The following is a 26,036-nucleotide window of genomic DNA, read 5'->3' as shown; positions in this document are numbered from 1 at the left end:
CCTCTGCGAGCGGATGCTGTAAATCTGAAATGCCAGCATAAAATGCTGGAAATACTCAGCTAGTCAGGCAGCATCTTGACCTGAGATGTGAACTCTGTTTTTCTCTCCACGGATGTTGCCTGACCTGCTAAGTATTTGCAGTATTTTCTGTCTTCGCATAAGCCTTCATTTACCATCCGAGCCCTTGCAGAGGTCCAGCAGCACTCCCTACATACTTAAAAAAACTTTCAACATCTATTGCATTAAGCCACTACTGCAATAAAATGTAAAAAAACAAGTCCAAAAGCTTAAGTACAAACTTACCTGAAAGATGTGTGTGTCCCTTTAAGAGGTGCTGACATCGCCACCGTCAGCCTGCTTGCATACCAGGTTAACTTGGCGTGCTTAGGACCCAGTGCTGAATTCAGCGCTAGGGTTGAAGTTCATGTTTGTGCCAATTACCGGCAGCGCAAAAGGACCAAAACGGCTGCCGCCACAGTATCCACCAGCATTTGGAAAGAGGTGACATGATAGGTCCAAGTCAGCATGGATTTGTGAAAAGGAAATCATGCTTGACAAATCTTCTGGAATTTTTTGAGGATGTTTCCAGTAGAGTGGACAAGGGAGAACCAGTTGATGTGGTGTATTTAGACTTTCAGAAGGCTTTCGACAAGGTCCCACACAAGAGATTAATGTGCAAAGTTAAAGCACATGGGATTGGGGGTAGTGTGCTGACGTGGATTGAGAACTGGTTGGCAGACAGGAAGCAAAGAGTAGGAGTAAATGGTACTTTTCAGAAAGGCAGGCAGTGACTAGTGGGGTACCGCAAGGTTCTGTGCTGGGGCCCCAGCTGTTTACATTGTACATTAATGATTTAGACGAGGGGATTAAATGTAGTATCTCCAAATTTGTGGATGACACTAAGTTGGGTGGCAGTGTGAGCTGCGAGGAGGATGCTATGAGGCTGCAGAGTGACTTGGATAGATTAGGTGAGTGGGCAAATGCATGGCAGATGAAGTATAATGTGGATAAATGTGAGGTTATCCACTTTGGTGGTAAAAACAGAGAGACAGACTATTATCTGAATGGTGACAGATTAGGAAAAGGGGAGGTGCAACGAGACCTGGGTGTCATGGTACATCAGTCATTGAAGGTTGGCATGCAGGTGCAGCAGGTGGTTAAGAAAGCAAATGGCATGTTGGCCTTCATAGCGAGGGGATTTGAGTACAGGGACAGGGAGGTGTTACTACAGTTGTACAGGGCCTTGGTGAGGCCACACCTGGAGTATTGTGTACAGTTTTGGTCTCCTAACTTGAGGAAGGACATTCTTGCTATTGAGGGAGTGCAGCGAAGGTTCACCAGACTGATTCCCGGGATGGCCGGACTGACATATCAAGAAAGACTGGATCAACTGGGCTTGTATTCATTGGAGTTCAGAAGAATGAGAGGGGATCTCATAGAAACGTTTAAAATTCTGACGGGTTTAGACAGGTTCGATGCAGGAAGAGTGTTCCCAATGTTGGGGAAGTCCAGAACCAGGGGTCACAGTCTAAGGATAAGGGGTAAACTATTTAGGACCGAGATGAGGAGAAACTTCTTCACCCAGAGAGTGGTGAACCTGTGGAATTCTCTGCCACAGAAAGTTGTTGAGGCCAATTCACTAAATATATTCAAAAAGGAGTTATATGTAGCCCTTACTACTAGGGGGATCAAGGGGTATGGCGAGAAAGCAGGAATGGGGTACTGAAGTTGCATGTTCAGCCATGAACTCAATGAATGGCAGTGCAGTCTCGAAGGGCCGAATGGCCCACTCCTGCACCTATTTTCTATGTTTCTAAAAGAGCGGCAGCCGGCATTTTAGTGCTATTTAATGGCACTCGGGCCACGAATTTCTAGCTCTTGGTCTCTCATCTGCTCTGAAATGAAATTCTTCTATCCCCGCCAGCCCGCCACCCCTCCCCCCCACTAGCACCATTGTAGAATCCTGGCTGCATCCCTTAATCTACACCACTTGATCTGGTCATTTAAGCCCCTATTCTCCAGAAGGATATTCCATCACTACCATAACAACCTAAATAGTGAAATGGATTTGATGTCTTTAGCTAAGACAGTGGACATACAAATGCATTCATTGAAATATAGAATTTGGACAAGCTACGGTTCAATCAATGAGACACGAGCACACAGCAGCCAAAAACACCACAGACATATTTTAATATAAAGTGAAATCATTGTCAGGAAAATTTTGATCTCTCTTTTAATGCCCACAGTTAAGAAACCACATCAAAAATCGATGGAAGCACTTGAACTCTACATGGGAAATTATGATATTTAGGAATGAGCATCAAATTATAACTTCTGAATCAAATCAGGGCATAAATAAGTTTGTATTTGGGCCTAGTCTGTCCTGACTAGTCAATCCCTTATGCAATAAAACAGTCATAATATTAAGTGAGCAAATATTAAATGGTTTCACCTCCAGAAATTGGAAATGCTGAAAGTCAGTCATAGAATGCGCATGCATCACATTCATGATATAATCACGTACACGGCATGCAAACTAATGGCTAGAGACTAGAAATTATAGAGGAGCAAAGAGATTTTGGTCTCCAGGTAACAAGTCCCCAAAAACTGGTGCATAGGTAGTGATTCAACCACAGAGGGGGAAAGAAGTTGGCATGAAAGAAGAAACCATTTAGGAGGAATGGTCAATGTGTGCACTTAAGATGTACAATCAGAAGGAAGTTGAATGTAGAGACAATTCATCATAAAGTTTGATAGGATTGAATGATAAACAAAGGAGATATCAAAATGGAGAAGGAGCAGACTTTGAGGGAGAACCCCTGAGTTGATGGAAACACCAGAACATATAACCCATCAACTACAGCAATTTGGGAGGGAACTAGTTAGCTATAAGCATTGCTTTGGAAGAAGACCATATGATGGTAATTTATTCAGAAGCGTACATTGCCAGTCCCTAGCAAAGACTTTGAAGATGTCCAAATTGAAGACAAATGAATCAAGCACACCAAAAAGTATACAGTCATAATCAGGAAAATTGCAATATACGATAAACAATCCACAGCACCTATTATTATATTAATAAATATCTGCAGATATATAAAAAGGAAGAGAGTAGCTAAAGTAAACATTGGTCTGTTAAGAGGATGGGACTCGAGAATCAATGGGAAACAGGGAAATGGCACAGACGTTGAACAAATATTTTGTATTGGTCTTCACGGTAGAAGACACTAAAAGCATCCCAATAATAATAGATAATCAAGAGGCTATAGGGAGAGGGAACTTGAAACAAACACTATTACTAGAGAAAAAGTACAAGGCAAACTAATGGGACTAAGGGTGGACACATCTCCTGGACCTGATGGACTGCATCCTAGGATCTTAAAATAAGTGGCTGCAGAGATACTGGATGCATTGGTTATAATCTACCAAAATTCCCTGGATTCTGGAGAGGTCCTAGCGGATTGGAAAACCGCAAATGTAACGCCCGTATTCAAGAAAGGAGGGAGACAGAAAGCAGGAAACTATAGATCAATTAGCCTAACATCTGTCATTGGGAAAATGCTGGAGTCCATTATTAAGAAAGTAGTAGCAGGACATTTAGAAAATCATAATACAGTCAAGCAGAGTCAGCATGGTTTTATGAAAGGAAAACCATGTTTGATAAATTTGCTAGAGTTCTTTGAGGATGTAATGAGCAGGGTGGATAAAGGGGAACCAGTAGATGTCGTGTATTTGGATTTCAGAAGGCATTCAACAAGGTGCCACATTAAAGGTTACTGCACAAAATAAGAGCTCACGGGGTTGGGGGTAATATATTAGCATGGATAAAGGATTGGCTAACTAACAAGAAACAGAGAGTCGGGATAAATGGGTCATTTTCAGGTTGCCAAATTGTGACTAGTGGAGTGCCACAGTGATCAGTGCTGGGGCCTCAACTATTTACAATCTATATTAATGATTTGGATGAAGGGACTGAGTGTAATGTAGCCAAATTTGCTGATGATACAAAGATAGGTGGGAAAGCAAGTTGTGAAGAGGAGACAAAGGATCTGCAAAGGGATATGGATAGGTTAAGTGAGTGGACAAAAATTTGGCAGATGGAATATAATGTGGGAAAATGTGAGATTATCCACTTCGGTAGGAAGAATAAAAAAGCAAATTATTATTTAAATGGATAGAGACTACAAAATGCTGCAGTACAGAGGGATCTGGGGGTCCTTGCACATGAAACACAAAAAGTATGCATTCAGGTACAGCAAGTAATTAGGAAGGCAAATGGAATGTTGGCCTTTACTGCAAGGGGGATACAGTATAAAAGCAGAGAAGTCCTGCTACAACTGTACAGGGTATTGGTAAGGCCATACCTGGAATACTGCATACAGTTTTGGTCTCTGGAAGGATATACTTGCATTGGAGGCTGTTCAGAGAAGGTTCACTAGATTGATTCCAGAGCTGAGGTGGTTGACTTATGAAGATAGGTTGAGTAGGTTTGGCCTATACACATTGGAGTTCAGAAGAATGAGGTGATCTTATTGAAACATATAAGATAATGAGGGGGTTCGACAAAGTGGATGCAGAGAGGATATTTCCAATCATAGGGGAAACTAAAACGAGGAGACATGGGGCCCAAATTTGGCACTCCAGTTTTTTCGGCGCACCTCCGAGCCCCTCGCCGACATTTTACATCAGAAGCAGCACCAAAAAAAATCCGTGTGATCATGGCCAATTCTCAGGCCATCTGTGGAGCTGGCGTGGCGCAGAAGAGAGGGGGTCGGAGCTAGGTCCCGGCACTTCTGCACATGCGCGCTAGAGTCTGCGCGCATGTGCAGTAGTTCCTGGCAGGCCGTTTCAGCAAACGCGCACTGCAGGCTGTGTGGGAGGGGCTGAAGCATGCCGTCCCTAGCCCTGGCCGAATGGGCTCCCTCATCGGTGGCCCGCTGCGTTCCCTAAGGTAGGAGTTCTATTTTTTATTTGTTATTTACTGATTGATTTTGGTGCTTTAGCTGCAGGGTTCCTTCTATTTTTTTATTTTTTATTTATTGATTGCTTATTACTTCAGTCTTGATGCTTTAAGTGCAGGGTTCCTTCTATTTTATTTGTTAATTAATTGCTTGTAACTTTTTGTGCTTTGTTTGGTGGTTGGTGGTGCTTTAAATGTAGTTACTTGCACCGATTCCTTAAGTGTAAGTAAGGTCTTTCTGTACGGACAAAAGTGGACACATACGCTGCCCTAAGTTAGTTTAGTACAACTTTTTTCTGGCCAAATTGGCATAAATGGTGTAAGTGGTTGGGAACGCCACGTTTTGAAAAAAAAAAGACCAAACAAAAAACCTAACTAACTCACTTACACTGGCGCAAATTAAATGGCCATATTTGCAACTAAAAAGATACACCAGAAAAATCAAGTTACACCCAAAAAAACGGTGCAACTCATGGGGAAATTTGGGTCCAAAGTCTCAGAATTACGGGTCGCCCATTGAAAACTGAGATGAGGAGGAATTTCTTCTCTCAGAGGGTTGTAAATCTATAGAATTATCTGCCCCAGAGAGCTGTGGAGGCTGAGTCATTGAATATATTTAAGATGGAGATAGACAGATTTTTGAGTGATGAGGGAGTAAAGGGTTATGGGGAGCAGGCAGGTAAGTGGAGCTGAGTCCATGAACAGATCAGCCATGATCTTATTGAATGGCAGTGCAGGCTCGAGGGGCCCAATGGCCTATTCCTGCTCATATTTCTTATGTTCTTATAAAAGTAGGGAAGTCTTGTTACAACTGTACAGGGTGTTGGTGAGACCACACCTGGAATACTGCATACAGTTTTGGTCTCGGGATATACTTGTATTGGAGGTAGTTCAGAGAAGGTTCACTAGGTTGATTCCTGAAACGAAGGAGTTGTCTTATGAAAAAAAGTTGAGCAGGTTGGCTTATACTCATTGGAGTTTGGAAGAATGAGAGGTGATCTTATTGAAACATATAAGATTCTGAGGGGGCTCGATAGGGTAGATGCAGAAAGGATGTTTCTCTAGAACTAGGGGGCATAATTTCAGAATAATAGGTCGCCTATTTAAAATGGAGATGAGGAGGAATTTCTTCTCTCAGGAGGGTTGTGAGTCTTTGGAATTCTCTAACCTAGAGAGCTGTGAGACTGGTTCATTGAATATATTTGTGAAGATAGACAGATTTTTGAATGACACAGGTATCAAGGGTTATGGGGAGCAGGCAGGAAAGTGGAGTTGAGGCCAAGACCAGATCAGCCATGATCTTATTGAATGGCGGAGCAGGCTCAAGGGGCCAAATGGCCTACTCCTGCTCCTATTTCTTATGTTGCAAGTTGATTATTACATAGGATCCCAGCAAAGGTATAAAGTTTTGCAGCTTTTCACTGCTTAAGGAAAGTGTTTGTACTGGGGTCCAAATTAAAAAGGGGAACTAACTAGGGAATGGGCTATTTTAGATTGAAGTGATTATTTGTACTGTGGAGGATCAGTGGAGACCCCACCCCTGATCCTCCCGCCCGGTCGAGTCCCTGCCCCCCAATGCCTCCCGCCCGAACCGGAAGTGCCAGACCAGAAGTGTCATTCCGACTACGTTGCCCGCTGAGCCCCCGATCCAAGCGGCCCCTGTGAAATTTACATAAAAACATAGAAAATAGGAGCAATAGTAGGCCAATCGGCCCTTCGAGTCTGCGCCACCATTCAATATGATCATGGCTGATCCTCTATCTCAAAACCATATTCCCGCTTTTTCCCCATACCCCTTGATGTCTTTTGTGTCTAGAAATCTATCTCCCTCTTAAATATATTCAGTGACTTGGCTTTTACAGCCTTCTGTGGTAGAGAATTCCACAGGTTCACCACCCTCTGAGTGAAAAAATGTTTCCTCATCTCGGTCCTAAATTTCCTACCCCGTAGCCTGAGACTGTGACCCCCTAGTTCGAGACTTCCCAGGGGAAGCATCCTCCCCCCATCCAGTCTATCCAACCCAGTCAGAATTTTATACGTTTCAATGCGATCCCCTCTCATTCTTCTAAACTCGAGTGAATACAGGCCTAGTTAGCCCAGTCTCTCCTCATACGATAGTCCTGCCATCCCAGGAATCAGTCTAGTGAACCTTCGCTGCACTCCCTCTATGGCAAGTATATCCTTTCTTAGGTAAGGAGACCAAAACTGCACACAATACTCCAGGTGCGGTCTCACCAAGGCCCTGTATAACTGTAGTAAGACATCCTTGCTCCTGTACTCAAATCCTCTTACAATGAAGGCGAACATACCATTTACCTTCCTAACTGCTTGCTGCACCTGCATATTTGCTTTCAATGACTGGTGTACAGGGACACCCTGGTCCCTCTGTACATCAACACTTCCCAAGCCATCATTATTTAAATAATACTTTTTCCTTATGTTTTTCCAACCAAAGTGGATAACTTCACATTTATCAACGTTATAGTGCATCTGCCATGTGTTTGCCCACTCACTCAACATATCTAAATCGCCTTGCAGCGTCTTTGCATCCTCCTCACAACTCACAATCCCACCTAGATTTGTGTCGTCAGCAAACTTGGAAATACTACATTTGGTTCCCTCATCCAAATCATTTATATATATATTGTGAATTGCTGAGGCCCAAGCACTGATCCCTGTGGTACCCCACTAGTCACTGCCCACCACACTGAAAATGACCTGTTTATTCCTACTCTCTGTTTCCTGTCAGTTAACCAATTTTCAATCCATGCCAGTACATTATCCCCAATCCTATGTGCTTCAATTTTGCAACTAACCTCTTATGTGGGACTTTATCAAAGGCTTTCTGAAAATCCACTGGTTCTTCCTTATCTATTCTATCAGTTACATCCGCAAAAAACTCCAGTAGGTTTGTCAAACATGATTTTCCTTTCATAAATCCATGTTGAATTTGTCTAATCCCGTTGATATTATCTAAGTGTGCCATTATCACATCCTTTGTAATAGACTCGAGCATTTTCCCTACTTCTGATGTTACGCTAGCCGGTCTGTAGCTCCCCGTTTTCTCTCTCCTTCATTTTTTAAATAGTGGGGTTACATTTGCCACCCTCCAATCTGTAGGAACTGTTCCATAATCTCTAGAATTTTGGAAGATGACAACCAATGCATCTACTATTTCCATGGCTACCTCTTTTAGTACTCTGGGATGCAGATCATCAGGCCCTGGGGATTTATCGGCCTTCAGTCCCATTTGTTTCTCCAGCACTATTTTCTTGCTAATAATCATTTCCTTTAATTCCTCTTGCTCACTAGACCCTTGGTTCTCTAGCATTTCTGGGACGTTATTTGTGTCCTCTTCCGTGAAGACAGAACCGAAGTATTTATTTAATTGTTCTGCCATTTCCTTGTTTCCCATTATAAATTCTCCCGTTTCTGTCTGTTAAGGATCTACATTTGTCTTCACTAATCTTTTTCTTTTTACATACTTGAAACTTTTGCAGTCATTTTTTTATGTTCCTTGCAAGTTTACTCTCATGCTCTATTTTGCCCCTCTTAATCAATCTCTTGGTTCTTTTTTGCTGAATTCTAAACTGCTCCCAATCCTCAGGCTTGCTACTTTTTCTGGCAACTTTGTATAACTCCTCTTTGAATCTAATACTATCCTTAATTTCTTTTGTTAGCCATGGTTGGGCCACTATTCCTTTTGTGTTTTTATGCCAGGAAAGAATGAATAACTGTTACAATTCATGCATTCGTTCCTTAAATGTTAGCCATTGCCAATCCACCATCATGCCTTTTAATGAATCTTCCCAATCTATCATAGTCAATTCATTCCTCATACCTTCGTAGTTTCCTTTGTTTAGATTTAGAATCTTAGTTTCCGATTGATCTACTTCACTTTCCATCATGTTATGGCCACTTTTCCCTCAAAGACCTCGCACAACAAGACTGTTAATTAACCCCTTCTCATTACACAATACCCAATCAAGGATAGCCTGTTACCGAGGCGGCTCCTCATCATACTGGTCTAAAAAAACATCTATTACACACTCCAGGAATTCATCTTCCACAGTATTATTACTAATTTGGTTTGGCCAGTCTATATATAGATTAAAGTTACCTATGATTACTGTAGTACCCTTGTTACATGCATCTCTAATTTCCTGTTTGATACTGTCCCCTACACTACCACTACTGTTTGGAGGCCGATAGACAACTCCCACCAATGTTTTCTGCCCCTTGGTGCTCCTTAACTCCACCCAGACTGATTCTACATCTTGATTTTTTGAGCCAATATCCTTTCTCACTATTGCTCTGATTTCATCCTTTACGAACAACGCCACACCACCCCCTCTTCCTTTTTGCCTGTCCTTCCTAAACATCGAATATCCTTGGATATTCAGTTCCCAACCCTGGTCACCCTGCAACCATGTCTCTGTAATTGCAACAATATAAATTTCAAATCTTGTTTTGTTTCATCATGATTTACAGATACAATGACCAAATCAAAGGATTGGGATCCATCTGATTATGAATTGATGCTGCAAGTAGTAGCCTAAGAATACATTTAGCAGAGATATTAATCTGTCTCTATAGTCGCTCATCTGTAGCATCGGCTAAACCTGCCCCGAGAACCGAGCGGCCCCGACCTGGCGGGCAGCCGAGAGGGCGGGGGGGAAAGAGAGAGAGAGAGCCTGGGGGGGTAGAGAGAAACTGGGGGGGAGGGGGAGAGAGAGACTTGGTGGGAGGGGCGGGGGGGCGGGGGGGAGAGAGAGAGAGAGAGAGCATGAGGGCAGGATGTGGAGAGCTTGGGGTGGGGAGGGAGGGAGGGAGGGAGGGAGGGGAGAGAGGAATCTGGGGGGGGAAGAGAGAGAGTCTGGGGGGGGGGAGAGTGAGACACAGGTGGGGGGGGAATCAAAGGGGAGAGAGGGAACTCAGGGAAGACGGATCACGTTCTTACAACCCCCTACAAGGGACATCTGTGGAGTGGATGAAATCCATTCGTCACAACACTGTTATTATTCAGTTCATACCCAATAAACCTGTTAACAATCCATGCACAATGCCCCATCTATGGTGGGGGGAGGGGGGGGGGGGAGGTGGGAGAGGTGCAGGTGTAAGGTCATGTACTTGCGCTGGTGTAAGGAGGGACTTAGGCTGGGGGAGGCAGCACTTGCGCTGGGGAGGCAAGGGACTTCAGCTGGGGGAGGCAGCACTCACTGGGGTAAGGGACTTTGGCTGGCACTTGGTGGCTTCTGGGGAGATCTATCCTCTGTGGCTTCTGGAAGTCAAAGTGGATCGAGTTACAATTTGCGAAGACAGTGAGAACTTGGGCTGGGTGGTTCCAGTTACACATTCAAGAGAAACTTCAGGGTGTGGCTCATCCTCCAAGGGGACAAATCAGAGACAAGGAGCGGATGTTTTTACAGTACAAATAAACGCATCCATTTTAGATCTAGTATTGTGCAATGAGAAAAGGGTTAATTAATAACCTTGTACTAAAGGGGCCCTTCAGAAAGAGTGACCATAATATTAATTTTGAAAGTGATTTAGTTAAATCTGAAACTAGGGTCTTAAATCGAAACAAAGCAAACTATGTAGGTGTGAGGGACGAGTTGGCTAAGGTAGATTGGGAAACTACATTAAAAGGTATGATGGTAGACAAGCAATGGCTAGCATTTAAAGAATTAATACATAATTTACAACAAACAAACATTCCTTTAAGGCACAAAAACTCCACAGGAAGAGTGGTCCAACCATGGCGAACAAGAGAAGTTAAAGATAGCATTAGATCAAAGGAAGAGGCTTAAAATGTTGCCAAAAAGAGTAGTAAGCCTGAGGGTTGAGAGGATTTTAGAATTCAGCAAAGGAGGACCAAGAAATTGATAAAGAAAGGGAAAATAGAATATGAGAGTAAACTTGCGAGATACATAGGGATCAAGTTTCGGGGCGCACCTAGAACAGCGCAGCCCCGCGAGCCATGCCTGATTTCCGCGCTCAAAAGCGCGTCAAAAACTTACAGAGCTATTCTCCGGTTCCCTGCTGCTCCTGTGCAGCTCGACGCGGCATGGTGAGATCTGCGGGGTGGGGGGACCAAAGCGGGGCGCGATTCTGAGACTGCAGGGGGGCGGGGCTACATCCAAGAAGACAACGTCGTGCCGGCAGCCCTGCGCACGCACGCTGGAGCGTGCGCAGTGAGACCCAAACTGCTTGCTGCCGTCCATCGTGTGACAGACGCCGCCCCTGACTCCTGGCCGAATGGCCTGATGCTCTGCAGCTCGAAGGCTGCTGCTGCTCCTTCACGCAGGTAGGAAAATTAATGTATTTTTTATTTGCTTTATTTATAATTTTTTATTCAGGATGGCTCTTTATTTGTATAAGTGAGACTGTTGAATCCTTGTAAAAGTTAATTACTTCCCTTCCCCCTCCCCGTTCCCTACGCCTGATATCTAAGTGTAGGCAAGGTTTTTCTGAGCGTACAAAAATCTACACTTACTCCATTCTAAGTTAGTTTGGAGTAAGTTTTCACTGCCTAAACTTGCAAAACAGGCGTAAGTGGCCGGACATGCCCCCTTTTGAAAAAAAAAATCTATTCTAAAATGAAACTGTTCTAACTCACTAGAACTGGAGCAAACTAAATGCCGAGAATTGCAATTTCTAAGATACACCATTCTAAATTAGTTGCTCCAAAAAAATAGGAGCAACTCAGGCCCAAACTTGATCCCATAAAAACAGACTGTAAAAGCTTCTATGGATATGTAAAAAGGAAAAGATTAGTGAAAGTAAATATGGGTCCCTTACAGGCTGAGACGGGAGAAATTATAATGGGGGAAAAAGGAAATGGCAGAGAAATTAAACAAATGCTTTGGGGCTGAAATTGACCCGTTTTATAAAAGCCATGACCACCTCAAACAAGCGGCCACGGGTTGGTAAGGACTCACCGCTCGGTCAGCGTGGAGGAGCCGCCATTTTTGGAGCGGTGTACGGGACCGCCCCACCCGTTTTCCTGCTGCGTCAGGCACGCGCCGATCCCTTACCAACTGCCGGCGATCCGCTTTCCGACCCCCATGGGAAATTGCTCCGTGCAGAATTGCTCCATGGGGGCGGCGGCGCTGCCGGTCGGTGCCACAGACAGCTTCCCGCTGGGGAAAAGCTGGGCGGCGTGTCCGCCCTTAAAGGGGAGGTCGTGCTACCGGCGACTCCATTTTATTTTTTCTTGTCAGCCGACCGCCAATTTCCTGTCCCGAAGCAAAATTTACCTCCCAAAATCTTGCGGCTGCTGCTCGGTGCCCCCAACAGTTTTCTCTGTCAGTGCACTGTATTTGCAGTGTGTGCAAAATGACAGTGTGGCTGCCATTAAAGGGGAGGGTGCACTGCTGCAGCCACCATCTTACTTTTTTTTGTTGGCTAACTGTCAGGTCGGCCTGACAATTATGTCCCTGGGTTTTGCCGGGCCGCCAACAGGCAGCCTGGCACCCCCTCTTGGGTGCCAGGTTCCTGACCCGGCCGAAACCCTCCCTGGTGGCCCAGTGGACCTAACAAAAAAGATCATTGACCTCGCAGCGGCTCTTCCCTTTAAGTGAAGGGGAGAGACATGGTGACGCGCCAGCGTGATAACGTCATCAGCGCTACGCTGATGAGTGACAACGGCGGACAGTCCACCCGCCCCCACTTCTGCCCCTTTGCTAATTGATCTTCTGCTCTCCGCCCCACTTCTGCCCCCATTATGACTGACTTCCGGCCCGCTCAGAAAAGAAAGGACAAAGCTGAATTTTGCGCAAGAAGCCATCGCATCCACTGCGGCGGTGAAAACACATCAAACACGGTAGGTGCGACCCGTTTCCGGCAGGGGTGAATTTTGGCCATTTTTGTTAAATGGTGAGAGATTGGGAAATGTTGGTGTTCAGAGGGACCTGAGTGTCCTTATACACGAATCACTGAAGGTTAACATGCAGGTACACAAAGCAATTGGAAAGCAAATGGCATCTTGGCCTTTATTACAAAAGGATTTCAGTATGAATAAAGATGTCTTACTGCAATTATATAGGGCCCTGGTGAGACCATATCTGGAGTACAGTGTACAGTTTTGGTCTCCTTATCTAAGGAAGGATATACTTGCCATAGAGGGCTATATATTCTTCCTTAAATAAGGAGACGAAAACTGTGCACAGTACTGCAGGCGTGGTCTCACCGAGGCCCTGTACAATTGTAGCAAGACTTCCTTACTCTTATACTCCAACCCCCTTGCAATAAAGGACAACATGCCATATGCTTTCCTTATTGCTTGCTGTGCCTGCATGCTAGTTTTCTATTTTTCTTGGCAGTGACAAATGGAATTTAATTCAGAGAAGTGTGAGGTAATGCATTTTGGGAGGGCTTTCAAGGAAAGGGAATACACATTAAATGGTAGGATTCTGAGAAGTGTAGAGGAATAAAGGAACCTTGGAGTGCATGTCCACAGATCCCTGAAAGTAGGTCAGGTAGATAAGGTGTTTAATGTAGTGTCCCTGCACCTTACTATAAACTCACACGAGGCATAGATATATCAGACACGGTCACTCTGTGACCTTCACCTTTATTGCCAGGACCAAGGAGTGCTGACCCTGGGTGGGATCTCCCCTTTTATACCTGGAAACCCAGGTGAGGAGTGTCTCCCGCATGTTCACCCCCTGTGGTCAGGGTGTGCATTTCTGGGGTGCAGGTACAGTATACATGAGATCCAGTTACATGACTATGTCATTGCAAGATGGTTAAATACATGACATCACCTCCCCCCTTAAGTCTATTAGTTTCAGAGGTTAAGTCTGTCAGGTGGTCGACGCTCTCTCGTGGAGCGCCGCAGTTGTGGCTCTGGTGGTTGAGCCTCGGCACGCGTCTCTGTCACTTGAGGTGATTCCGGCCTGTCCGGGCTGGCCGCTGGGACTGTGCATGCTGAGGGCTGTCTTTGTTGCTCGTCCGCTGGCAGTGGTGTGGGTGCCACCTCAGCTCTTCTTCAGGTTCCTCCGTGTCTATGCTGAACCTTTTCTTTACTTGGTCCAAGTGTTTGCGGCATATCTGTCCATTGTTTAGTCAGACCACCATGACTCTATTTCCTTCTTTGCCAATTATGGTGCCCTCAAGCCACTTGGGTCCCAAAGCATGGTTAAGAACAAATACCGGGTCATCTATTTCTATACACTTCCCCCTTGAGTTTCAATCATGGAGTTCGGTTTGGGACTGGCGCTTGCCCTCAACAATGTCTGCCAGGGTTGGGTGAATGAGGGACAGCCGCATTTTAAGCGTGCCTTTCATGAGGAGCTCTGCTAGCGGGACTCCCGTGAGTGAGTGCGGGCGGGACCTGTAGGCCAGCAGGATGTGCGATTGGCAGTACTGAAGGGAGGGTCCTTGGATGCATAGCATGCCCTGTTTTATGACTTGGACTGCCGTTCTGCCTGGCCATTGGAAGCCGGCTTGAACGGCGCTGTCCGGACGTGCTTGATACCATTCCCCGACATAAACTCCTGGAATTCATGGCTGGTGAAACACGGGCCATTGTCGCTGACCAAGATGTCCGGCAATCCATGGGTGGCGAAAACCGTACGCAGACTCTCCACGGTGATGGATGTCGTGCACGAGTTCAATATGATGCACTCGATTCACTTCGAGTGGATCAACAATGATCAGGAACATTTTCCCCCTGAACGGGCCCGCATAGTCTACGTGAATACGTGACCATGGCCTGGTGGGCCAGGGCCACGGGCTGAGTGGGGCCTCCCTGGGGGCATTGCCAAGCTGGGCACACGTTGTGCACCTGCGAACCCAGTGTTCCAGGTCTGAGTCAATCCCCGGCCACCATACATGTGACCGGGCAATGGCCTTCATTAACACGATGCCAGGGTGCTCGCTGTGGAGTTCTCTGATGAACGCTTCCCTTCCTTTCTGGGGCATGACTACCCGGCTGTCCCATAGTAGGCAGTTGGCTTGGATGGAGAGCTTATCCATCCGTCTCTGAAACGGTCTGACTTCCTCAGGGCACGCCCTGTGTGCGGGCGCCCAATCTCCAGTCAGGACACATTTCTTTATCATGGATAGGAGGGGGTCCCTGTTGGTCCAGAGTTTGATCTGGCAGGCTGTGATGGGGGAGCCCGCAGTGTCAAAAGCCTCAATGGCCATGACCATCTCGGCGCTCTGCTCCGACGCCCCCTTGGTGGTGGCCAGTGGGAGCCTGCTGAGCGCGTCAGCGCAATTTGCGGTGCCTGGCCGGTGCCGTATGGTGTAGTCATACGCAGCCAGTGTGAGAACCCAGCGCTGTATGCGAGCTGACACATTGGCATTGACAGCCTTGCAGTCGGACAACAAGGATGTTAAAGGCTTGTTGTCTGGCTCTAGCTCGAACTGCCTACCAAAAAGGTACTGGTGCATCTTTTTCACACCGTAAACACACGAGAGTGCTTCCTTCTCGACCATGCCGTATCCACGCTCTGCCTGGGAGAGCGACCTGGAGGTGTAAGCCACCGGTTGGAGTCGGCCGTCATCGTTACCCTGATGCAACACACACCCAACCCCGTAGGATGACGCATCGTATGTTAAGACAAGTTTTTTTACAAGGGTCATACAAAGTCAACAGTTTGTTGTAACACAGCAGGTTCCTTGCCTTATTGAAAGCCTGTTCTTGACAGTCTCCCCAAAATCATTCACAATCTTTACGCAGGAGCATGTGTAACAGCTCCAACAATGTGCTTAAGTTCGGCAGAAAGTTCCCAAAATAGTTCAAAAGTCCCAGGAATGATCGCAACTCTGACGTTTTGATTCAGTGGGCCGGATCCCGTCTGCGGCAACCCTCCTGCCCAAAAACTCGACCTCTGGAGCCAAAAACACGCACTTGGCCTTTTTCAGCCGCAAGCCTACCCGATCCAATTGGCGTAGCACCTCCTCCAGGTTGTGGAGGTGTTCTTCGGTGTCTCGACCCGTTATGAGAATGTCGTCTTGGAGTACGATCATTCCAGGAATGGATTTGAGCAAGCTTTCCATGTTTCTCTAAAGAATGCCAAACGGACGCCTGTTGTAAACGAATAATCCCTTGTGCGTCGTGATGGTGATCAGAAGCTTGGATTTTTCTGCCAGTTCCTGAGTCATGTAGGCCGAAGTGAGGTCCAACTTAGTGAACAGCTTGCCACCTGCCAGCATGGCAAAAGGGTCCTCCGCTCTCGGAAGCGGGTATTGGTCTTGCAATGATACTCGGTTGATGGTGGCTTTGTAGTCGCCACAAATCCTAACCGAGCCATCTACTTTGAGGACGGGAACAATGGGACTTGTCCAGTCGCTGAATTTAACGGCCGAAATTATGCCCTCTCTGAGCAGCCTGTCCAGTTCACATTCAATTTTTTCACGCATCACATACGGCACCGCTCTGTCTTTGTGGTGCACTGGTCTGGCGTCCGGAGTGATGCGTATCACTACTTTAGTGCCCTTGAACGTTCCGACACCAGGTTGAAACAGTGACCCGAATTTTTGCAGGACCTGTGAGCATGAACTTCGCTCCACGGATGAAATGGCGTACACATCCCCCCATTTCCAATTCATCTCAGCTAGCCAACTCCTCCCCAAAAGTGCGGGGCCATTTCCCGGAATGATCCAGAGTAGCAGCCGGTTCTGTAATCCATTATGTGTTACCACCAAGTTTGCACTGCCCAGCACTGGGATGATCTCTTTGGTGTACATCCGTAGCTGCGTCTCAATGCGTTCCAGTTTGGGCCTGCTAGCGCTGTGTGGCCATAGTCTCTCAAATTGTTGGGCGCTCATGAGTGACTGGCTAGCTCCCGTATCCAGCTCCATGTGCACCGGGATTCCATTCAGTAAGACTTTCATCATCATGGGTGGCGTTTTAGTGTATGAGCTGTGGATGTCAGCCACATGAACCTGCTGAACTTCAGCATCTATGGCTTTACCCCAGGCCTCATCCTGCATTGCAGACCCCTCGTCTGGTTCCTCTGTCTCGCAGATTAGCCTCGCTACTGCCTTTTTGCACATCCTGGCCAAGTGTCCACTGACATTACAAATCCTACAGGTATATTGCTGGAACCTGCAGCTTTGCGCAGTTTGTCTACCCCGCGCACCTCCAGCATGAGCTGAGATTGAGATTGCTGTTAACAAAAGGACTATTACCAGGCATTCCTCTCCGATTGCCCATTTGGCTGTTTCTACGCAGTCTGATGGTGGATGTTAATGCTCCCATCGCGGGACGCATTGTTCCTCGAGATGGCGTGAATTGCCGATCCCCTTTTCATTGGGGGCCCACCCTAGAGCCTGTTGCTGCCTGGGCGGTTTCGAAATGTTCTTGCCTGCCTGCGGGATCCCGAGCCGCGTTCACCATGTTAACTCCCTGGTCCATCGCCACGTTTGGACCAGGGCGTTAACATGGTGAATTAGCTTGGTCTCCTCTTTCCCTGCCATAAAGGTCTGAGCTATCAACGCCACCCCTTCTAAAGTCAAGTCCTTAGTCTTTATGAGCTTCTTGAAAATGTCGGCATGATTAATGCCCTCGATGAAAAAGTCCCTTAACATCTCCCCCCTGCAGGCACCGGAGAACTTACAGAGACTGGCCAAGAACCGCAGTTCCGCCATGAAGTCCGAGACGTTTTGTCCCTCCCGACGACGGTGAGAGTAGAATCGGTGCTGGGCCATGTGTACGCTACTCGCCCACTTGAGATGCTCACTGATCAGCTGGCTGAGCTCTTCAAAGGACTTGTCCACCGGCTTTTGGGGTGCGAGCAGGTCTTTCATCAGCGCATACGTCTGTGGTCCGCAGCTGGTCAGTAGATGCGCCCTCCGCCTGTCAGCCGCTGTCTCTTCCAGCCAGTCCTTTGTGACAAAGCTCTGCTGGAGTCTTTCCACGAAGTTGTCCCAGTCCTCACCCACACAGTAACGTTCCTCTGTGCCACCGGTGGCCATCCTCGTGGTTCGGTGATTCCCGTTTCTCGTCGCCAAATGTAGTGTCCCTGCACCTTACTACAAACTCACACGAGGCATAGATATATCAGACACGGTCATTCTGTGACCTTCACCTTTATTGCCAGGACCAAGGAGTGCTGACTCTGGGTGGGACCTCCCCTTTTATACCTGGAAACTCAGGTGAGGAGTGTCTCCCGCAAGTTCACCCCCTGTGGTCAGGGTGTGCATTTCTAGAGTGCAGGTACAGTGTACATGAGTTACAGTTACATGACTATGTCATTGCAAGATGGTTAAATACATGACAGTTAAGAAGGCATACGGCATGCCTTTATTAGCCGAGGCATAGAATACAAAAACAGGGCAGATTATGCTTGAACTGTATAAAACACTGGTTAGGCCACAGTTGGTGTACTGCGTTCAGTTCTGGTCACCGCATTACAGGAAGAACGTGATTGCACTGGAGAGGGTACAGAGGAGATTTACAAGGGTGTTGCCGGGAGTGGAGAATCTAAGCTATGAGGACAGATTAGAGAGGATGGATTTGTTTTCATTGGAACAGAGGAGGCCGAGGGGAGACCTCATTGAGGTGTATAAAATTATGAGGGGCCTAGATATAGTGGATAGAAAGGGCCTATTTCCCTTAGCAGAGGAGTCAACAACCAGAGGGCATAAATTTAAAGTAATTGGTAAAAGGTTTAGAGGGGATTTGAGAGGAAATTTCTTCATTCAGAGGGATGTGGGGGTCTGGAACTCACTGCCTGAAAGGGTGGTAGAGGCAGAAACCCTCACTACATTTAAAAAGTACTTGGATGTGCACCTGAAGTGTCGTAACTTGCAGGGTTACGGACCTAGAGCTGGAAAGTGGGATTACGCTGGATAACCTCTTGTTGGCCGGCATGGACACGATGGGCCGAAATGGCCATTTCCATGCTGTAAACTTCTATGATTCTTGCACGAAGTCACACAAATCTCTTTGAACACCAACATTTAAAAGTTTTTCACCATTTAAAAAATATTCTGTATTTCTATTCTTTCTACCAAAATGAATAACTTCACATTTCCCTACATTATACTCCATCTGCCACCTAACTGCCCACTCACTTAGACTATCTATAGCCCTTTGCAGATGCTTTGTGTTCTCCTCACAGCTTAATGTCCTACCTAGCTTTGTATCGTCAACAAACTTGGATATATTACACTTGGTTCCTTCCTGTAAGTCATTAATATAGATTGTAAATAGCTGAGGCCCCAGCACTGATCCTTGTGGCACCCCACTAGTTATAGCCTGCCAACTTGCAAAAGACCCGTTTATCCCTACTCTCTGTTTTCTGTCCGTTAACCAATCCTCTATCCATGCTAATACATTACCTCCAATCCAACGATCCCTTATCTTGTGTAACAACATTTATGTGGCACCTTATCGAATCTCTTTTGGAAATCCAAATATACTACATCCACTGGTTCCCCTTTATCTACCCTGCTAGTTACATCCCCCAAAAATGCTAATAAATTTGTCAAACATGATTTCTCTTTCATAAAACCATGTTGACTCTGCCTAATCATGTTGTTATTATCTAAGTGCCCTGATACCACTTGCTTAACAATGGATTCCAGCATTTTCCCGACGACTGATGTCAGGCTAACTGGCCTGTAGTTCTCTGTTTTCTCTCTCCCTCTTTTCTTGAATAGCGGTGTTACATTTTCTACCTTCCAATCAGCTGGGACCGTTCTTGAATCTGGGGAATTTTGAAAGATCAAAACCAATGCAACCACTATTTCTGCCGACACCTCTTTTAGAACCGTCAAGTCCAGGGGATTTGTCAGCTTTTAGTCCCATTAGTTTCTCTAGTATGTTTTCTCTACTTATATTAATTACATTAAGTGCCTCACTCTCATTAGACCATTGGTTCCCCACCATTTTAAATATGCTTTTTGCATCTTCTACTATGAAGACAGATACAAAATATTTGTTTAACATTTCTGCCTTCATACCTATGTAAATGGCTTTATTTAAGTTTAAGATTCTAGTTTCAGACTTAGGCAAGTCACTCTCAAATGTAATATGAAATTCTATTGTATTATGATCACTATGCCCCACAGAATCCTTTACTATGAGTTTGGTAATTAACCCTGTCTCATTAAACAACACAAGATCTAAAATAGCCTGTTCCCTGGTTGGTTCCATGACTTATTGTTCTAGGAAAGTGTCCCAAATGCATTCCATGAACTCGTCCTCCAGACTCCCTTTGCCAATTTGATTTGTCCAGTCTATATAAAGATTAAAGTCCCCACGATTATTGCATTACCTTTGTTACAAGCTCCTACTATTTCTTGATTAATATTTTGTACAATGGTATAGCTACTGTTAGGGAGCCTATATACTACTTATGTTCTTATGATAGATTTCTGGATATTAAGGGGGCAAAATTGGGTGTCTTTGCACCTCCCATTAGCGACCCCGGGTGAAAACACCGACAGCTGCAGGAAGCGTGCATCAGGCGGCCAGCCGTTTCCGGGGTGATGCTTAAAGGTGCGGTGGTTGAGGTAAGTAAAAAGAAAACGTACTTTTTTTCCCCCAGCTTTTTTCGCGAGTTCTTGCCCGCGATTGATCAGCCCGGCACTCTGCTTGAGTGCCAGCTGATCGCGCGGGATCGCAGCCATCGTCATGGGCCAGGTAAGTTGTTTTTATTTTGCAGAGCCTGCAGCGATGGTCCTTCCCTTTAAGGGAGGAAAGGAGCCTTTCAACGTGGCAGCGCTGCATGGCCCAGTGTGCAGCACTGCTTAACTCACCGCCCCGCCTGCTGCCGATTGTACTCCAAGAAGGAAGTGGAGCACTTGATTTAGCACTGCACTTCCTTCTTCGAATACAAACAGCAAATGTTTATAAAAGTTTGAACTCGTTAGCACCCACACTAACTTTTCAAATTTTAAAAATTAGCAATAGTGAATTTCTCCCACTAAGGGAATTAAGGGATATGGGAATAGTGCAGGAAAGTGGAGTTGAGGTGGAAGATCAACCATGATATTGAATGGCGGAACAGGCTCAAGAGGCCGAATGGCCTACTCCTGCTCCAATTTCTTATGTTCTTATACCCTCCTGAGTAGTGACGTTTTGTATGCAATTTGAGATGTTTGACTTACGGCTCTCTAAATAATCACAACTTAGAACCTGGAAGGAGCCAGGAACAAAGAGGGTCACAGTAGTTGTGACCTTCAATGCTACGAGATAAGCTGGTGCAATTATTCTGCCATCCCTGTCAGAGGTCAGTGAGAACTCGTTTGCCGAGTTAAAATCTCCACCGACACGACACCTGAAAAAGTGAGGTAATTGGTGCTTTGCTGATATATTCTCAGGCAGATACTACTCATCCTCCACCCCTATCTCCTGTGGGTTTGCTACTGTTATAGAGCAACAGTTGCCAAAATAAATATATTTTCATCAACAAACATTCTTGAAATGTGAACTGATTGTCATTCTGTATGCGTGGGGATTATTTAATTCTAACTTAAGTTGCTCTTAAAGAAAAAGGAATACCTTAAATAGTAGTTTCAAATCAAGGTATTCACCTTTTTCACAAGTATTTGAAGAAAACAAGACCGTTGCGGATACTCCAATTTTGTAAATAATTCATTTTCCATTGATCTACCTTTTTAGATTTCATATTTAGAATCACATCAAGAATATATATATGGGACTGGCCCCTGTCTCCTGGAATTGTGCTCTTCACCTATATCAAAGTCAGTGCTTTGGACTTGTTGGATGTGGTCCTGGAGAAACCCAAGTCAAAATAACACGAGGAATGAAAAAGATATCATCAAGTATAAAACCAACTACAAAGTGTTGCCTGACTACACAGCATCACCCAGCTTGCTCCAACTTTTCCCAGATCCAGGCCGAAAGTATCAACTTCAGTGTAAGTGAATGGAGCACATACAAGCCACTTCCATAATATAAATTGTTCGAGTATCTTCAAGTGTAAGTTGAGAAGAAAAATAGTACATCTCCAAGGGAGGAGAAATTTATTTCAAAATGAACATGTCCAGCAATTGCCCTGATCCTAATTTTTCAAAATGCATCAGTTCAAAATGTCAAAGTAAAAGCATAAACAAACAGTGTCTTCAGAACAGCTCAGAACAGAATTCATCCAGAAGCTTAGTTTGGAGAATTGACCTCTTTTGTCAGCCTGCGAAAGACACTGGCAGATAATCGTGAAGGTGTTAATAGGAGTATGGGCAGTTAGGATCCTGATGCGCTGTGTATTGAATAACTAATAAATAGCAGTATGTTACAAGATGAACCAAAACTGAGTTACTCGTTTGAAAGCAATTTTTATAGCATGTAAAAAAATACTTGCCTGATGAAGAAATTCAGGCAGTTGAGTGTCAAGTTCACAGATGTTTCAAACTATATGGACAAAAAACAGCTGCAATTAGACCTCAATCAACTGAAGTAATAATAAAATTTTACTTGACTATATTATGACAGGCAAATATCATGCCTTGCACATATAACACAGCTTTATGAGGGGCTTTCGTTGCATTAGTTTTTTTTCACATTCCATTGAATACTGGTCTTTTATACCGCACCCAAATACATGCACATTAACAAATATTACCAGGAGTTTCCTTATTGCAAGGATTCCCACTGGATATATTACTAAATTTATTGGCATTATCCTGCACATAAACTAATCAGCAATTCTAGATTCAATCTATTCACCATATTTTATTACACCTGCTGTGTAGATGGAGCTGGCATTGTACCAGGAGACTGCTCGCTAAACTAGTTATAATTTGCATTAATCATCATGCAATATTGCAATGATAATGCATGACATATATAATATGCAGAAACTACCAATTATTCAATACAGCGGCCTTGGCAGAGACAAGTCTGTCTAACTGTAAAATACATTATCTATTAATGTTGTTAATTTGTCAGTACGGCAGTATATAAATAATCATAGCTATCCATAAATTAAAGAAACATAAAATACAACACATATGTTTGCAAAGCAGTCGCTTTACTCATTTTATGGTACTACAGATTCTGCATTTGGAGAGATTTAATGTGAAAGTGATTGTATTCAAATAATGTTGTCATATGACCAGCCTGACAAACTAGTTTTTCAACTATCCTCATATGTTTTTTGCCTCTTGAATATGATGTCGGAAAGGTTTTGGCATGCAAAAGAAAAGGTTTTATAGCAAACAAATTCCTACATGCCTCCTACAGTATATAATGCATCTTTAACACAATCATTTCACAAACCCTATTGTATCCCTCACTCAACAAGCTGAACAGTGAATTATTATTTCATCCACATAAACAAAGAAACAAAAACACATCCTAAAAGAACAGTGAGCATTATGCCTACCTTTACACCAATAATCATCAACATTTTGTGAGAAATTGTACAAGCTACTGACCAAAATCATCTAAGGAATCATCAATAATATGGTGTGGCACCAAGTCATTCATGCTATGATCCCTTTCAACCCTACTCTCCTGATGTATAAAAAAATCGAGCACATTGAACATTGTACCAAAGTAATTCCTATAAATTTGTTTTAACATTTAATTTGCATTACTATACAAGTAGTATAAATAATTTTTGAAGAAAAAACTTTAACAAAACATACCAATAGAGTTTAATACACTGCAAAAAAAATGAAGTAAGAATATTGTCAACCGAGAGCTCCAACCTTTCTATTTCACTGGATTATTTGAAATAGGTTCTATACCTACCACCTGCAGATCAGTAAAGAGCCTTCTTAAGCATCCAGCATTCAAAGTAAGCATTTATTTTATAACAGCGTGCCTGCCCTAATATGTTAATGATTTTATCCTTGAATATTACATCAAAACAGACTGCAATCCCAAACAATAATTATACTAGCTTCTGCTGTTTGTTAAAATTGGGGAGTGGTGTGCACAGGTCCCCTGTGGTGCAGCCACCAAACATCTCCCCTCCTAATTAACATCGGGCCACCAAGAAACAGGCACTAAACAGCATTGTTCATTAAAAATTGAACTACTCAGAGCGGAATGGAAGTGATCCCTAGCTAGCATAATCTTTATACTGTATTAGCAGAAAATGGATGCAATTAAATATGGCAATGCTGCATAATATTTGTTTGTAAATTAAAAGCAATCCATAATCAGAGTAAAATGAAAATAATAATTTAAAAGGCCAATTCTTTCTTTTAAAGTGGAAAATGTAGTCTGTTCTTTTAATCAAGAAGATATTTTTACTTAAAATGATATACTTGCTACTCTTGTACTTATATGTAGTAATAATATGCACAGACTAAACATTTTGCTATCTTTAATATTTTATTCACCATACTATAGGGGAAACGTGCAATTCCACATCAAAGAGAAGTGCTATTTGAATTCTTTGTTTAGTCTGTTTGATGTCACACATTCCATTAACTATTTGCTATAAATGAATTATCTAATCACAAATGTTGCATGGGAGAACAATAAATGTAAAAAGCTACCACTGTTTTGTTAAAAGTAGAGATAAATTGTTCAGTTGTTAATCCTTCAACAGCTAATATATTTCTGCTACCTCAAGCCTAGCACCTAATCTGCATAATCAAGTTAAATAAATTCTCATTAACAAGCACTTTAAATGAAATCATTATATGAAGCTGCATGACTATCGACTAGCCACAGATGACAACCTACCAATAGCTTATATTTCCTATGAAATCAAAGTATTTCCTAAGGGCTAGCACAACTAATTTAAATGACAGGGCGGAAGAAACTGAAAGCTTGGAGAGCACGAGAAAAATATCAAATTGCAGGCATTATCTTTCAGTCTTTTCTGAGGGGCAGTCCTTTTAATGAATAAACAGCATAAACAGGAAGTGATTGAGGAGTATGAGAGATAATTGCCAGGAAAAAAACACCAAAAGATTTCAAAATAAAGGACTATCCAGCAAAACCAATGAATGGATGGAGCAAAATGCAGAACCGGGTACATAAAAATGGACAGAAAAACAGGACTTCATTAAAAGCTACCATTTCCCTTTAAGAAGCAAATAAGGTCCTCGAACTGACTGCACCCAGTTTTTTATAACAGTAGGAGTTATGTCATGTAATGTACAATGTGTTATTAGGACCACTGATTAATGGTACCGATTGATTGAAAATAAATTTTTCATTACACAGAATGGTGGGATTTTAGTAGTATTTTGCGGATGTTGTGACTTATTCTGTTGAAACCACAAATGAGTGACCTTTTTATTTTGTATCTACTTATGAATAAATTAATTAATGTGAGCTTTGTGAATTAAAAGTGAGTCATGTGAAGTGAACCCAACAAAGTGGGGTACAGAAGTCAGCAAATCGTAAATAGGTTGGATACATACATTAGCAGAGAATCAGCTGAAATTAATTAGAGTGGAATACAGATCTTGATAATTTAGAAATTAAATAGGAGCGATTTCTGAGTTAAGAGAGGTCTTACTACAACAACAATAATTAGCATTTATATAGAAGAATGTCGCAAGGTTTTTCACAGAGGCGCAATCAGACCAAAAATGGACACTGAGCCAAAGAACGAGATATAAGGAAGGGTGACGAGAAGCTTGGTCGAAGAAATGGGTTTTAGGAGGGTCTGAAAGGAGGTGGAAAGACAAAGAGGTTTAGAGAGGGAATTCCAGACCATGGAGCCTTGAGTATTGAAGGTGTGGCAAAGGGACGGAGGGATGCACAAGAGGCCAGAGTTGGAAGAACGGAGAATTCTTGGAAGGTTGTAGGGCTGGAAGAGGTCACAGAGATAAGGAGGGGCAAGGCCATGAAGGTATTTAAACACAAAGATGAGAGTTTTAATTTGGGGGCACTGGGGCAATCAGGAGCCAATGCAAGTCAGTAAGGACAGGAGTGATAGAGAATTGATACAAGATAGGATACGAGCAGCAGAATTTTATGGCGGGTGGAGGATGGGAGGCCAGCCAGCATTAGAATAGTTGTACCTGGAAGTGACAAAGGCATGAATGAGAGTTTCAGCAGCAGCTGGGCTGAGATATTGGTGGAGGTAGGCAATGTTACAGAGGTGAAAGTAGGCGGTCTTTGTGATGAAAAGGATATGGGGTTAGAAGCTCATCTCGGGCCTCAGTCTGCACCTAGGAG

At 44.1% G+C, this 26,036-nt stretch overlaps 1 protein-coding gene across 4 annotated transcripts in view; it reads right to left on the bottom strand.

Moving 5' to 3' along the window:
• Positions 1-26,036, bottom strand: part of LOC139275187 (microtubule-associated tumor suppressor candidate 2-like) — an 876,619-nt gene that overhangs the window by 738,338 nt on the left and 112,245 nt on the right. For all 4 annotated transcript variants that reach the window (XM_070892299.1, XM_070892303.1, XM_070892301.1 and 1 more), the window contains one exon: positions 22,249-22,298. The gene's annotated coding sequence lies outside the window, so the exon portion shown is untranslated. The remainder of the gene's footprint in view (positions 1-22,248; positions 22,299-26,036) is intronic.

Source organism: Pristiophorus japonicus, chromosome 10 (assembly GCF_044704955.1).
Source record: "Pristiophorus japonicus isolate sPriJap1 chromosome 10, sPriJap1.hap1, whole genome shotgun sequence".
Classification (NCBI taxonomy): Eukaryota; Metazoa; Chordata; class Chondrichthyes; family Pristiophoridae; genus Pristiophorus; species Pristiophorus japonicus.
The sequence above is the reverse complement of the archived record's forward strand: the minus strand, read 5'-3'. Positions and strand labels throughout refer to the sequence as shown.